At 38.6% G+C, this 16559-nt stretch overlaps 1 protein-coding gene across 6 annotated transcripts in view; it reads right to left on the reverse strand.

Annotated features, from left to right (window-relative positions):
• Nucleotides 1–16559, reverse strand: part of Rbm47 (RNA binding motif protein 47) — a 161619-nt gene that overhangs the window by 31290 nt on the left and 113770 nt on the right. For all 6 annotated transcript variants that reach the window (XM_076864863.2, XM_076864862.2, XM_076864866.2 and 3 more), the window contains one exon: nucleotides 5088–5216. The gene's annotated coding sequence lies outside the window, so the exon portion shown is untranslated. The remainder of the gene's footprint in view (nucleotides 1–5087; nucleotides 5217–16559) is intronic.

Genomic DNA, 16559 nt, shown 5'->3' on the forward strand with positions numbered 1-16559 from the left:
CAGTCCCCAGGAACACCAAGAGAGGGGTAGGGCCAGTCAGAGTGTGTTCCTCAGAGGTCCTGAAGACAGTGGCTTAATAAATTTGACATTAGAGGAACTAGTATGTGAGTTTGCAAAAAAAAAAAAAATAAAATAAATTTGACATTAGTTTATTTGGAATTTGGACACCTAGATGCCAATGCCAAGTGTCCTTTTTTTTTTTTATTGTTGGTTGTTCAAAACATTACATAGTTCTTGATATATCATATTTCACACTTTGATTCAAGTGGGTTATGAACTCCCATTTTTACCCCGTATACAGATTGCAGAATCACATCAGTTACACTTCCATTGATTTATATATTGCCATACTAGTGTCTGTTGTATTCTGCTGCCTTTCCTATCCTTTACTATCCCCCCTCCCCTCCCCTCCCCTCCCCTCTTCTCTCTCTACCCCCTCTGCTAATCTTGCTGCTCGTGTGGAGAATCCTGCAACTGTCGGTCAGTTATCTCCAAGTCCATCAGAGCGCAGCCAGCTCCACGCAGACCTTTGGTACGAGGTGGGGCAGCTTTCACAACCTGGGCTTGCTTCTTCCTTCTCAAGATTCTGCAACGGGAGGCTGGGCAGACCTTTGTATTTTATATTGGAAACACACCTCGCTTCTGTCCACAGTAAAAGAGAACTGGGACACTGTTTTGGAAACACAGTTTGCCCACATAAAATTGTGGCTAATCAAGTTTGGTTTCTCTGAAATAGCATGAAATAGCTATCTATTGTAGCTCTCGACTCACAAACACATTTAGTGTGTCCTCTTTTCCTCCCTCCACTGACAAATATATGAACGTACCTCTCTCTCTCTCTCTCTCTCACACACACACACACACATACACACACACACACACTTTTTGTCTAAACCTAAAACACTGTCTACTTTTGGTATTCTTTTGTTGGAGATTTCATCAGGCATGTTTACACCCGAATGCTCACTGATCCCAACCTGGCCTCACCGCTGTATCCTAGCTACGTGAGCCATCAGCTCCCAAACGTTTCAGCTTTCTCTTTCCTATCTGCTGGGAAACACCCCAGCCTACACCAAGAGAAAAATAACTCAGATGAATGTGGAGTATGAATATTTACATCATTTGCTTTCTTGGCTGACACATGCTTTCAACAAAACTCTGTGGGATTGAAAAAAACATATTTAAAAAGAATCCTGGTGGCCAAGCCTGGTGCTCACCTGTAATCCCTGTGATTTGGGAGCCTGAGTAGAAGAATGCAAGTTTGAGGCCAGTCTTGGCAACATAGCGAGAGCCTATCTCAGAGTAAAAAGGTCTGGGGATGTAGCTTAGTGGTAAAATGACCCTGGGTTCAACCCCACAATACCAGGGGGCAGGGGGAACTGGCTCTAATTGTACACCAGATACAAAAATTAACACAAAATCGATCAAAGACCTAAATGTAGGTGCTAAAACTAGAAAGTTCTTAAAAAAAAAAAAAAAAAACTAGAGGGGAAAGTTTCATGACATTGGACTTATCTGTAACTTCTTGGATGACATAAAAATATAGGCCATGTTAAAAAAAACAGATTGGATTTCATCAAAATTCAACTTCTCTGCATCAAAGGACTAATAAAGAGAGAAAAGATGTACCTCATGGTGTGGGAGAAAATATTTGCAAATCCTGTCTGATGAATAATTACTATCCAGAATATATGAAGAACTCCTACAAGTCAAAACAAAAACAGCAACACCCTAACTGAAAACATAGGCAAAGGGCTTGAATAGACATTTCTTCAATGGAGATCTTTACATGAACAGTAAGTGCCTGAAAAGATGTTCAATGTTAGTAATCATTAGGGAAATGTCAATCAAAGCCACAGTGATAGACTATTTCAAACTCATTACAATGATAACTATCTCAAAACTAAAAAAACCATTGTGACAGGTATGTGGAGAAACTGGACCCCTTGTACTTTCAGTTGGGAATATAAAATGGTGCAGCCAGAGTGGAAAATACTATGGTGGTGTCTTAAAAACAAAGGATTTCCAACAATGAAAATATCACATGATCCAGCAACTCCATTACTGGAAATATACCCAAAATAAAGTAGGACTCAAGCAGATATTTGTACACCAATGTTCATGGCAATGTTATTCACAAAAGTAAAAAAATGGAAACAACCCAAATGTTCATTGATGAATGAATGGATTAACAAAATGTGGTACATACATAAAGTGGAACCTTATATATTCTTAGAAAGAATATAAAGATTCTATAAATCTTAGAGACATTGTGCCAAGTGAAATAGGCTAGTTACACATAAAAGGACAAATGATCCCACTTATATGAGGTATCTAGAGTGTTTAAATTGACAGAGATACAAATCAACATGGTAGAGGAAGGGAGGGAGAAACAGGGAGTTACCAATTAATGGGTGCACAGTTTCAGTTTGTGAAGATGAAAAATTCCAGAGATGGTTAGAGGTGTTTGCACAGTAATGCAACTTAATGCCACTGAAATGTATAACTAAAGATGGTTAAAAGATAAATTCTATGCTGTAGATATTTTGCCTCTTCACACACATATCCAGGAGAGTCAGCAAGGTTAATATATAGAATTAAAGGGAACAAGGAGTACAGCTTTCCAAGAGAAAATGGAAACATGATCACAGGAAAATGATCTTTCAGTTTATGCAGTTATACAATTTTAACATTCCTGGTTGGGCGAAGTGGTAATAGGATCAATGAACATTCATGAATTTATTTACTTTCTAAATGTGCTTGTTGTGTCCTGAAGTTTGAAAACTTGATAAAAATCTGTGTTCAGTGCAGGTGTGAATTTTTAGTGTGTTTGTGTGTGTGTACGCGCACGCATGCATACACACATGTGCATAGTTTGGGGAACAAAGGTGCCAGGTAAGGGAGAGGATTAGGCAGTAATAATCTTGGAATCAATCATTTTAAGAATCCATTCATGCTAGGCACAGTGGTGCATGACTGAAATCTCAGTGACTCAGGAGGCTGAGGCAGGAAGATTGCAAGTTTGGAGGTCAGCCTCAGCAACTTAGCAAGGCCCTCAGCAATTTAGCAAGACCCTGTCTTAAATTTTTTTTAAAAAACAACTGGTTGTGTAGTTCAGTGGTAAAGTACACCTGGGTTCAATTCCCAGTTTAAAAAAAAAAAAAAAAATCTAGTCACGATTCTGTCTATGAAGCCAGAGACCAAGCTTTCCCTTGCTTTGGGGGTCCTCATCATTTGGTACTTTATCGACTACTTTTGAATGACAGAATATTGGAGATGAAAGAAGACTTCTAGGTCATCTTGAAGGATTTCCCCCTTGCTTTACTTTTATATTTTAAAAAAATGATTAGCTTAAAACAAAATTTCCTAATATTTAGTGTAAGAAAATATTTCTCTCCTAAAGTGATGGTGTTTAGTGCACATCATGCAGTTCAGAATTCAGTGCAGCCATCGATAAAATCTTTATTGGTATCTTCATCACCTCATGCACGTGTGTGTGTGTGTGTGTGTGTGTGTGTGTGTGTAGTTTTTTTTCTTTAACTGAAAAATATCCACAGAGGACCCAAGGTTCAAGTTGGGCCTCTCACTTGAAAGAAGAAAACAGGGCTAGAGAAGTCAATGACCTATCCAAGGGCATGTATTTTTGAGTTAGTTTGTCTGGATCTACCAACTGGATATGAAGCTTCTCAAAGACAATAAAAAGACCTTCTTTTGTTGTCTTGACACACAACCCACAGAAATAAAGAGAGTGGTGTTAATAATACCACGAGAACGAACGTAAGCTTCACCCGTTTTTTTCCTATGGACAGGTCCGAGAGACTGCAGTTGGCATGTGGTGTAGATGGGGTGCTCCTGTCTTCTATTTAGTTCACCTGAGTTTGGCCATGGGTAGGGCATATAAAGGAGAGGGGGTAGGCTTTTATTTTCAAGGTTTCCATAGAAATATTTATGGTTTTAAATCTTAAATTGGTAATACTTGTTTATTTACATTTGTTCATAAAAATTAACATTGTCACATATGATGGGTGGGGACAGGTAGAACAGTGAGTATAATTTGATGTTTCTGGAAGACAGTTTGACCTCATAAAGAATTTTACAGTGATAGTTCGTTCTTGTTAGCCCAGTGATTCCATCTGCAGAAACTTATAATCAGAGACAAGAGCTAAGATTTAGACCCGACCCAAGAACGTTCACTATGATGGTGCAATGAACACATAGTACGTATTTATGAGTAATATAATAAGTATAAATATTCAATATGGATAGTTTATAAAATACAGCATTGTCATAAACTTAGGATATCTAATGTTTTCTATCACCTTAACTTGCTAAATAATACTTAAAGACACATAAGAAAATTAAACAAACCAACAAACAAAATAGGAATAAATATGCTGTAATGTTGATTGTAGTTATCTTTAAATGATAACTTAATTGATGGGTAGGTTTTTTTTTTCTATAATTTCCATATTCTTTATTTTTTTTCTACTTATAAAAGAAAGCAAAAAACATTTCAAAGGCGGGAAAAAAAGAGTTAGCTCTGAGTCCCTGAATTCAAAGAACCAACTCTAAAACCCAGACTAGAAGATATGAGAAAAAGGGACCTGCATTGTTTGGGGGTGCTGCTAAGCAGGGCAGTGTCGCAACAGCCCCTCCCTGACACACAGGGACCTGTGGCCGCCACTTCCTGGAGCTGGGTGAGGGCTGAGGCCGCGGCTGGGGAGGTGACATTGGAAGAGCTACTCTCCTGTTCTCCCCTTCCTGTCTGAGCACATCTCTTTCTTTGGGATTGGAGTTAAGAGCCATATTTATAAGCCTCACAAGTTATTCCTTGTCTCTTCACTCCTAAGATGTTCACACAGATAGCAGCAGTTGTTTCCTCAGAGGCCACAAGAAGTAAAGTGTACCAAAAACTAAGGACTTACATTGTGAGTTCGAAGTGCCTGTGCATGATGTGCAACGCACCACTAAGGCTGTCACATAAACACATGCCGGGGACACGCTGCCTAAGCAGCAGATAGCTGGTGGAACAGGAGGAGGCTTTATGTTTGTACTTAAGTGGAAAGGATGCTGGGAGGTATACTCACCAAAAGCCACCAATTCAATAGGTCTGTTCCTTTAAAAGATGCTGGACAAGAGCTCCCAGGTAAATTTAGGCAGCTTGCTTGCTTGAGAGTTGTCCGGTTCAATTTTTGGAGTGCCCTTTGAGGCCAATCCTAAAGGGTTAAAAAAGAAAAATAAATATTAGAAATACTTTGAATGTCACCAAGTGAAATTGGGGGACCATGTTTTTTAGAAATGAACTAGCATTACTCCAATTAGCATGTTCTCTACAAACCAAGAATTACAACCCTCTATCCATCCTTGAAGAAATGGGAAGTAGTGATCAGAAAGTGACCAGTTTCTTCTATTTGATGTATATTTATCTTTAGACACCCATGACTTCAAGATAGACATAGTGTTGAGGAAGGAATACAGATGTAGCCTCTATTTTATGCTCAAAGACTTACAAAAAGAAGTGCTCATATCCTTTATAGAGATAAAAATATCTAGCTCCTGGGCCTCCTCACCCCACTTGGGGGCTTATGTTCTACATCACTAATACATTATCATACTCGTCCTCCAGAATCCAGAGAGGGTCCCCCAAACCACTGAGACAAGGACTTCAGGTATTAACCTCCAATTACTCAGAGCTGTTATGAAAGTGACTTACTATTCTGGTCTAAAATGCAGTTAAGACTCTTCTGAGGATGCTTTTTGCAGAGAGAGGGCTGTGAAAAAATATTACTTGAGGTTCTAGGATAATCTTAAAAGTCATGATGCAGAAAATAGTCAAATCAAGGGGACATAAAGGTTAAAAGTATTTTAGATAAAGCATTACAATATACCTTCAACTCAAAATTCTACTTTAATTTCATATCTGGAAATACCATCTACCTGACCCTCCCACCATGAGAGCCCTCCTTAAGCCCCAGAAACTCCAAATGACAGTGTGTGTCCAAATGCCCAGGGCTCAACATGGCCCTGTGAGAGCAGCACCAGCCTGGGAGTTAGAAGACTAGTTTTAATTCTAGGTCAGCTGTGCCCTTGCTCCGTGACCTTGGCAAATTTCACTTGCCAAGCCATAGTTCCCTCCCTCCCCACAAGAATAAAGGAGTTGGATTAGCCATAGTTTTTGAACTGCTTTTTTTGTGTGATTTTGTTTTGTTTTGATTTTCACCCATTTTTCCACTGAAAATTTGCCTAGATGTATAAACCAACCAAACAGAAGCTGGCTGAAGTGGAGGTAGGTGATGATGGGACGCCTCCATCACCCCACTGTGGTCCATGGGGTCACCCATCACAGGGCCACCACAGGGCATCACAGGGCCTTTAGGCCTCAATAGAGCACAGCTCAGAACCTCCAGGTTAAATGCCCTCTAGAGTCAGTTACAAGTCAAAATTATTTACTGGAATGATCATTTCTTAGTAGGATCCATAACCTCATGGAAACATAAACAATAATCTTAACCAGGACCTAGTCTTAATCCTTATCATTGATGATCTCCTCAAAGGGGTGGGGAGAGTCCCAACCTCAAATTACAGAGCAGTAACTGTTAATTTACTTTTCAAGTGCATAATCCTTACCCAACACTGAGATAGATGAGTCCTAAAATGCTGCAGCTCACATAGTACCTAATAGCAAGCATCACAGTGTGATCAAAAGTATGAAAATGAAAACGCAAATTACAAGGTGTGTCTTAAAATTAGCTGTGTAATGTCAAGACAGTAGGACAAAATTAGGCTCCTATATCACTCATTTACTAGGTGAGGAATCTTGACAAGTTTATTCAGCTTTTTTGACCCTCCATAAAAGGGAGATAATTCAGCACCATTCCTTGCACATACTATGTGTGCAGAGTTCTGGATTTTTCTCTCTTGATATAGTGGTAAAAGTTCCCCTTTAAAAATGTAATGGCATGGTAATTGACACAGATTCCATGAATCGAAAGCAAATTATTACTATGTAATGAAACACAGGATTCATATAGTTTGGTGCTATATCATAATAAGAGAAAGAAAGATCACTGATTAGCTATGTAAGTAGCAATCATTTGCTTAGGCTCAATTGCTTATTTCCAGAAAAATCTGATTTTCCAGAATGACTCCTGACACAATCTATTTCATAAAAATTTTAATGCTACTGTTTTGCTACTGTTTTTAAGCTATTGTTTTGTCAAGAACCTTCAAATGAAACCCACATGTCACATCCCTCCTGACACAATATTGGGTACCCTAGAGAAACCCGGTTTGAGATTTTACTGTGGAGGAAAAAAAAAACTTTTGTGTCTTACCAAAGTCACCCAGTGGGTAGGAAATAGGTGACTAGGATCTGTGTGGTAAATTCCTAGGGAACTGTGGTTTCCAGAGATTAACTGGTTTCATTATCCAGTCCAGCCCGACTTTACACCCTGTACTGTGAAGCTGCTATGGACATTGCTCACTACATCACGGAGTCTTTCAGAAGAACAAACGGGGAAAATTTTGTAGATTCCAGTAAAGGGCAAAGCTACAGTGAGCAGAGAAACTGGTGTCTGTTTTCATTCTTCCAGCATGTGAATCTCAGAGCTGCTCAGGGCTCCCTCTGCATCACATGGCGGATCTGAGGGCCAACATCTGCTGGATGCTCATGGCACCATCTCCACTGACCTGACCTGTTTGGGTTGTTTTGGGAGGGGTCCCTCTTCTTTCTGTGTCTTCTCATACCCATACATAGATTGAAAGCTGTTTCAAATCCATGGGATCAATAAATTCATTTTTTACCAAAGGTCACTTCAGACTAAGATCAAGCCACGTTCTGTGCTCTGCTCTCAACTCTCAGTCACAAGCATGGACTAAAAGTGAATTTCTTGTCCCTGCCCTCCACTGAGGAATAAGATTTCCACTTCTTGAAAATAGATTATTAAAGATAAACTAATGGCCCACTCCCAGGGATGCTAACTAAAGTATATAGGCTTAAAGCTACCAGGAAGAGGGATGAGGGTCAGACGACAGATTCCTAGTTTCCACTCTGCCCTTGGATCATCTGACCTAGGACATGCCACCAAACTTCCTTAATAAAGCCTGAAGTTGCTGGTTCCTCCTCCAGTCTGACCTGGTGTCATTTCCCTCTTTACACCTGTTGTTCCCAATGCTTCCTGTCCCCCGAATCCCTTGGCTTAGCCAGCTTGTACTCAGCTGTAAATTTCACTCCTAGAAAGCCATCCCTGAAGAGATTCCCACACTGTCACATAATCCCTCCCAGCACTCTTCACAACACTAGGTAGATCTTATGACATGGCTGGTTTATCCCTACAGAGATTGCTAAGGTCGCCTATAGTCAATTTAATATTCTATTAGGGAAGAATGGAGATCTGTTTTACAGTTATAACCCCAATGTCTCATGCCCTATCTTGGCCCACAGTAGGTGCTTAATTAATTGTTTAATGTGAGATGGACTACTTTTATAATGGTAAGCACATAACTTTAAAATTGTCATTTATAGTTCAAATCATGTTTTTATTCAAAAGTTACTTCTATGTTTCATAAGAATAAACAAATGAAATTTCGCCAATATTTTCATTTCTGGGACTAGGGATGATCATTTGCTTAGCATGTGTGAGGCTCTGGGTTCAAGTACTGGAACAAAAAAAATTAAATTTCTGGTATTTCTGGAAGTATACATTCTCGTGACTGTAATATATATAATTCAGGGTAGAATTTAGCCTACTTGAAAGGTATCATCTATGGATTTTTTTCCAAAGCTCAAATGCTTCTTACCACTTGGCAACATTAAAAAGAAGGAAAAAGGAAAAAAAATCTTCAAGGAAAATAAATGATCTGGATTTATCTCCTTTTAAGCTGTTGCCATGTGATACCAAATCAGTTATAGAAAAAGAAACCTTCTTAAAAGAGTGCTAGACTTGACACTGAGGAATTTTAAAGTATATTGCCCCATGACATTCAAAAGGAATGCATCCTGAAAGGTTCCCAAACCGCCTCATCCAACTATGCCACATCTAAGTCTCTCTTGACATGAACAGAGAAAAGATCAAGTCTACACCAAATTGGGATGTTATGTGGCCAGGCTAGGCTTGGTTACACTAAGTCTTAATAATATTAATAATGGTAATAACAGGTAACGTTTTTTGCATGCTTATTCTATTCCATGAACTATCCATAGATACCACCATCTTATTAAATTGTTGCTATAACCTCTATGATTTCACTCACTCTGGAGAAAAGGGAACTGAATCACAGCAGCACAGGAAGGCTGCCCAACTGCTAGGATCTCTTAGCTGAGTGTCATGAAGCTGGGATTCAAACCCAAGGTATGAGAATAGAATCAGTGTTCTTAATTACTATGTTCTGTGGGAGAATCCAATTGCTTCTGCACCCATTTGGAAGAGTAGAAAATTATAATTTGTGCTATAAAAAAAGTTACCAATGGCTAAAATTTGGATCATAAATGTTCCCCCAAGGCTAATGCAGCAAAGGCTTAGTCCCAGCCTATAGTTCTCCTGGGAGGTGGCGGAACCTGTAAGAGGTGGGACTTTGTCCTGGGTCTTGGGTTTTAAGCCAATGGGGCATGCCTTTGAATGGGACAGTAGGGTCCCAGACCTTCCTCATCCTTTCTTTTTGCTTTCTGGCCATGAGGTGAGCAGCTTTGCTCCACCATAGGCTCTCCACCTTCATGTGTTGCCCTACCACAGGCCCAAGGCAACAGGGTCAATCACTGTATATGTACAGGCTAGTTAGAACTAAATGGCAAATCCATGGATTAAGACCCACCATCTTGGGGCTGGGATTGTGGCTCAGCGGTAGAGAGCTCACCTAGCCCTGGGTTTGATCCTCAGCATCACATAAAAATAAATAAATAAAATAAATAAAATAGTATTTTTTAAAAAAAAAAAGACCCACCATCTAAGAATTATTTCAAAAGCCCAAAATATTCAAACTTAAAAAGTAAAAACTAAACATAGGAATTCAACTTCTGGGGTGAAGAGTAGAGAATTTCAGTTGTTCACAAGTACCATGGAACCAGAAATACTTGATATTCCAATTGTTCCTGAGATTCTTAAAAAGCCAAGACACCAGGGAAAGTTTGTGAGAAATCAGAGACCCCATGAAGTAAGTAAAGGAAGCCTGTAATTTTACTTTCTACTACTGCTTGGTCTACGATCTCTAATCAGACAGTTCTTTCTTGTTTCATTTAACATTATTACCCATTTCTTTCAGTAACCAAGAAAACGAACATACTAAATTCATACCATGGCCGTATGATTTTTAAAAAATCATAGTATTTTTATGTATAATTCAAACTACTAAATTTTTAGGTATGATTCATAATTGGTGGACATGAGATTATCACTCCCCACCCCTCTTAGTCTTTGTGTGACATTTGACCCTTTTTATAATATGTACCTTGTACCAGTGAAACCTAAGGCACTAGCTAGTTATTCATTAAACTTGGGTGCCAAGGGCTGACTTGTACAAATTACACTGGTAACTGCCCAGCCTGGCCTATGTGCAGAAGTGGAAAAGAGCAATCATCATAGCTGTGAAATTCTGTCATATCGGCAGAATTGAACTACAAATTGCAGCAATTCGTGCCTGACCTCTGATCTGTGAAGTTAAGTCTAAACCTTTGAACCTCAGCTTGGAATTGGGAAACAGCATTTACTTATACTGGAGAAGATGGTTAGCCAGTGTTCTCTGAGGCCAGGGGAATAGTTAACACTGTGGCTGCTGGTTTTTCCCCCACCAGCCACATCCCACAAGAGTCCATGAGAGCAACGAACATCAATGATGGTGGATGGTGATCTTGAGAGCAATCTCTCAAAAAAGGCATTCTGAACAAGTCTAATAAAAACAGAAAATTTCAAGATGCAAATTTTTTAAATGAATATATCAAAATAAGAATAGGAAATCTGAGATGCTGTAATTGAATATACTGAGTTATGTGTGTGCACTAAAAATTTTCATTAAAAATGAGGACAAAAATGAGCTAAAAACTACTTTTAAAAATCTTTCATTCAATATGTTTCAATAAATGTACTCTAATCTCTGTTCTAAAATGCAAATCCTTAATAAGGTATCTTTGGGAAAAAGTAATCATAGAAAACCAATTATACTTTTTCTTTGAACCCAAACTTATCTTTTGATGCTAACAATATTGTACACTAATAAATAAGTATACTAATAAACAGGCTAGTTCTGTGAGCTAATAAATAAAAATAATACACGTTTTTCATGTATATATTCTGTCACAGCATTGATTTATCAAAATGAAGACTTTTTCATTATGAAAGAAAAGGGCTCATTTTGGGGAAGCAAATTTTCTTTTTCGTAATTACCTTCTTCTTTGAATGTCATTCAAATTGTTTCATTTCTAGTTAAAAATAAGTGAATAAGATATTCCAACCCTCTGGTCATTTCAGTTACTACTAGAATATAACATATAAAATATAATTAAACTATTATACACAATGAGAGCGAAATGGATTTTGTATAGTCTTTAAAACATATAACTAACACATAAGTTCATTTCATGAAATCAACTACTTTTCAAGAGGAAATGTTTATATATTAATTATCAAAATGTCAAATTTCTTTCTTATTTTTAATGATCACATTTTCTTCTCCGAAGACTTACTCTGAAATGACTTTGGCAAACAAATGTGGATGATAAATTCTACATTTAATCCCATAGTTTAAATAGCAGCAAACTAGTTTTAAAAAATCTTTGCCGAGATCTAGAGTTTTCAAGAGAGTAAAATGAAAAACTACAAGAGGAAACTTACTTTTAAAAAAGAAGTCCATGACTGAAGTAGTTTTGGTTTTACTGCTGGTAAGGCAAACTGTGCACCATCAGAAGTTTTATAAACTTCCAATTTTCTTTTGCCTTCAATTTAAAAACTATTGAAATGGAGCATTTGTTTATTCAACCCGATCTAGCCTGCTTTAACCAAACACAACCATCTCTGCCTCTCATCTATTAAAACAAATAAAGGCCCCCTACCTTTCCAGCCTTGAACTCTGGATGCGATGGCTAATGGTAACAAAAGCCTTGCGGTAGCAACCTTTGCTCCGGGATCAGGAACCACGGAACTCACTCATAACCTGGTTCGTCTCCTCATTGGTCAACGAGCTTTGACCACTTAAATGCCTTGGGACTCATTTGCTAAGAACACCCGGGATGAGCTTGAGTGGGTGGTTCAGAAAGAAGGGAGGTGTCAAAACTGTCACACGGAAAATGGTCAACAGCCGTCTGAAATTTAGTGGAAAACCTACTACAACAAATTGGGGCCAGAGAAGATAAAAGCTCTGGCATTTCATAAAGAAGGAAGTTTAGCTGAATATTTTATTCAAACTCAATAATGACTACAAGGAAACCAATCATTTGTTAAACTCACTTTCTAGAACCATGTGGGTGCCCATTACCTGAAACTGCTGGATGCAGATAGGAAAACCAATCATCCTTACCCTGTCTGGATGTTGTGGGAATTAAAGAATACGCATAAAGCACTAAGAAAAATCCTTGGCATAGAGAAAGTATTAAAAATATTAGTATGATTTTTTTTTAAAGAAATGCTATAGTTTTAGCAAATGTTGCTTTTCTTCTTCTTTTCATTATATTTGGGGCAGATAACTTAGCTTGGGCACCCTTTGTCTCTTCTCCTTATCATTATGAATAATCATGTTTCTGAGTCTGGTAGGAAAAAAATGTGTAGATAAAAATTACATGTGAATTGAACCCTCATTTATTTTCCTTTGTGGATCAGTTTGAGCTAGAAATGGATTTATCAGTAAGAAGTGAAGAAGAGTAGAAGGGGCACAGAAGGAAAACAGAAGGGGCTGGTAAAACGTGCTTTATGGTAATAAAAACAGTCTGTACATAACAAGGATCAGGAGAACCTGGAGCACTTAAGCAGAGTAAACACACTCCTCTTTAAGCAGCCAAGACACGGAACCTCACCGAAAGTCCCTCGGGAAGTGGAATTTGTCAGTTCAGACAGCAGGGAAATCAGAGGAGAAGGGAGAAGAAGAGAAACTCTAAGAAAAGCTTCTGGAACCTTCTGAACCAGATGAAAATGAGCTCCATAGCTCATAAAGAGAAACTAAAATCTGTACCTCTTCCTGAAATCCAATTCCAACTCAGCTGGGGGTATAGCTCAGTACTAGAGCATGTGCTTAGCACAGGTGAGGCCCTGGGTCCCATTCCCAGCACCATAAAAAGAAAAAATAAAACAACAACAACGAACCAGAATTGTGACACCCCCCCCCACCCCACCCCCGAGAGTTTTCCTTGACCTTATTCAATTCCAGAAGCCTTAGCAATGGGAAGTAACCAGGGTTAGAAGTGAAAAGAGCAGTGTGATCAGAATGCTTTCGATCTGTTCATCTTTCCATATTTTATAAAAGACAGCTTTACTGCTCATAGATAAAATAATCTAAAGCTATCAACAGTGACTATAAAATATTAGTGAGTTAATAAAGGGTCAAAATCCAAAGCAAGTTTAATTGTAATCATGTTAAATATTACATACAACAAAATCGCTGGGTTCTAACTGAAGGAAAACCAAAGCAGCCCTTAGTTACTAAGGCATCATTTTTTTTAAAAACTACTGATTTTAGACAAATTTTTTTCCTCTTGACTACAAATGAGACCCAGAAAATCTGTTTTTGTATAGGAGAAATTGGGTACATTATATAGAAAAAATTCTGGGTATATGGCATGTTTTAGGCATTAGAGTATTTTTGGTTTGAAAGTCTGTGAGAATGTGTGTGTGTACGCATGTGTGCACACACTCCTTATACCAAACATTACCCCAAAAATGCAAAAACTTAGGAAAACAAACAAACAAAAATCATCACAAGATGATAAACAGTAAAATGGGAGGTGAGCTCAGTGGTAGAGTGCTCGCCTACCACACATCAGGCACCTGGGTGAGGGTAGGAGGAGGGGTAAGGCGGTAAGGACGGGGCAGCTTTTCACTGAAGATCCAAAAATAATAATTACAATTATAGCCCACCCTTAACAAAAACAAGCAAATTTTTCCTGCATTGGCTTTGAATAAAATTGGTTTAAAAAAACATATGCACACTAGCTTCTAGCAAACTTCAACAATATAGAAAAGCACACAGAAAAAGTCACACCCCTCTTACTATATCAACAGTGGCTCCTACTCCACAGCCCTCTCTGAAGACAGATGTATACAACTGCATCAATGGTCTCTAAGTGGACATGTGGCTCTTCATGGGCCATGAGCTAGCATATAATAAGCCTGGAAGTCAGTCATCCCTGAAAGAGCGACCCACACTGTCTTCACAGAGCACCTTTGTTTCAGAGTGGAGTGACAGCCTGCCAACCTGAGGTCCGAGGCTGTAGAGAAAAGGGGGAAAACGCAGATGTAAAATAGAAGCTTCCAACAGGATAAGCCCTAAGGTAGATTTGGATAAAGGACAGAGACAAGACTCAAGACGAGTCCGAGAGACAAGGAAATGGAACATAGAAGAGGACAATTTGAAATTATGTGGGCTAGTGATTATAGGTAATACCTACTCAGGCTACCTTGACATCCTACCAATAGAGCATTATTTTCTATTTTGATTTATCTAAAGACTAAGACAACCAGTGTAAAGATCATGTGTGTATGTATTTGCTTTCATATATAACAATAATATTTCATTTTCTAGAAGCATATTTGATACTATTTAGAATTTCAGAAGCTAAGTGAAATTATTGTTTATTGTATCAGTGCATGATTAAGGTGTAAGAGGAAGAAATTGCTCACTTGTGTGTGTGTAAGAACACATGTGCACACATGCACACACACACATACACAATAAGGTGCAGGCCTCCATCTGAAAAGGTATCAAACATTGACAACAAAGCCATGTAACTGTATTGGTTGTGTCAGTAATAATGGTTGACTATGAAGCCAATTAACCAACACTGAAAACGTAGTGAGGCACAGAACAACATCCACAAAACTGTGTGATTCAAAGCACCATAGTTTTTTCCCCTTAATTTGTCAAATATCCTTTCATAATTTCAACAGGTATGGAAAAGGAAGAGTTCAAAAATAGACACTGCATTATCTGGAATAAAGAATTTATTTTATCCAGACATGAGAAAGGATCTGGAGGCTTGCATTTTAAAAATTAAAAATGATATTCTCTCAACTGATAAAAACGCTTTAAAGAGCAAAATTATAGGAATAATTGGCATTTTTATAGTTCATTTGTTTTAGTGCCAGGTGCACTTAAAGGTACTAGGCGATAGCAGTAAGCAAAACAGACCAAAATCTCACCCTATGAACCCTACAGTCTCATGGGAAAGACAGACACTGGATGAATAAATCAGTAGAATATATAGTTATATTAGATTGCAAAAGAGCCAAGAAGACAGCAGGAAAGGAGAATAGAAACAGGGCACAGAGTGTGTCAACATGTTCCCAGACCTATAAGAAAGAGTATATTTATTACTTATTATTACAAAAATTAAGCATGTGAATACATTGTATTTCCCATGGAATATGCATTAACTAAGTGTATACTGGGATTAATTTAAATCATATATCCAGGACTTCTGGTTTACATGGTAGTAGCTAATTAATGTGGACATAGGCAAGACAATGCATATCTAAAATATAGTAGCAGGAGCCCAATACATGGCACTATAGGAAAAAATCCAAGAGAGAATGTAATGCTTTGGGGTGATTTTCTGAAGTAAAGCTAATTTCCCACTCTATGCTCAGGTGAGCAGGACCTCAGAGGCTTCCACTAGCTGGGCTGGGCTGCTCTGCTACCTGCACTCACCCCTCCCCTATAATCCCTTTAATCACAATATTTAGGCCCACCTTGGTTGCTCGTGAACATCCTCCTGTCTCAGAGAGAGGAAAATGAGAGGGGTGGGAGTAGATCAGGACTGGCCTCAGGTGCATCAGTCCAAAAGCTTTGGAATAGTATGTGTCACTGTGCCTGTGGTACAGCCCCTCTGCAACTTCTCAGAGCAAATGAGAGAATGAGCCAAATAATTAGACCAAGAAACTCCACCCCACATCCAACCAACTCCTCCCTCCCGAGCTTTCCCTAAAGCATGGGACATTTCTGTTTTTATTCACATTTAAATGTCACAATGGTGCCGTTATTCTAAATGTTCCTTACCTTCCTGAGTAATGGGCAGTCCTGAAGAGCCCAAGGGCTCAAAACACACAGCTGTGTTACATGTGATGCTGGCAACGAGATGCTGGGGGAGGAAGTGATGGAGAAGCTCCACAGGTACAATTTTTACTCAAGTTTCCTGTCTAACTTTCCCTTAGCTTCACCTGCACCTAGAAAAACATAACCTCAGCTAATGTCTGTCTGCAGCCCATATCATACAGGGGCACTATTCTAAGTGCCTCATGTCTACTATTACATGCAAACCTCATAAATATGCTGGAAAATGTACTAGAATCGTTGCCATTTTATAGATGAGAAAACTAAGGCATAAGAAATAAAGCAACTTGCCCAAGCCAAACCACTAGCAAACA

This window comes from Callospermophilus lateralis, chromosome 8, assembly GCF_048772815.1.
Source record: "Callospermophilus lateralis isolate mCalLat2 chromosome 8, mCalLat2.hap1, whole genome shotgun sequence".
NCBI classification, from domain to species: Eukaryota; Metazoa; Chordata; class Mammalia; order Rodentia; family Sciuridae; genus Callospermophilus; species Callospermophilus lateralis.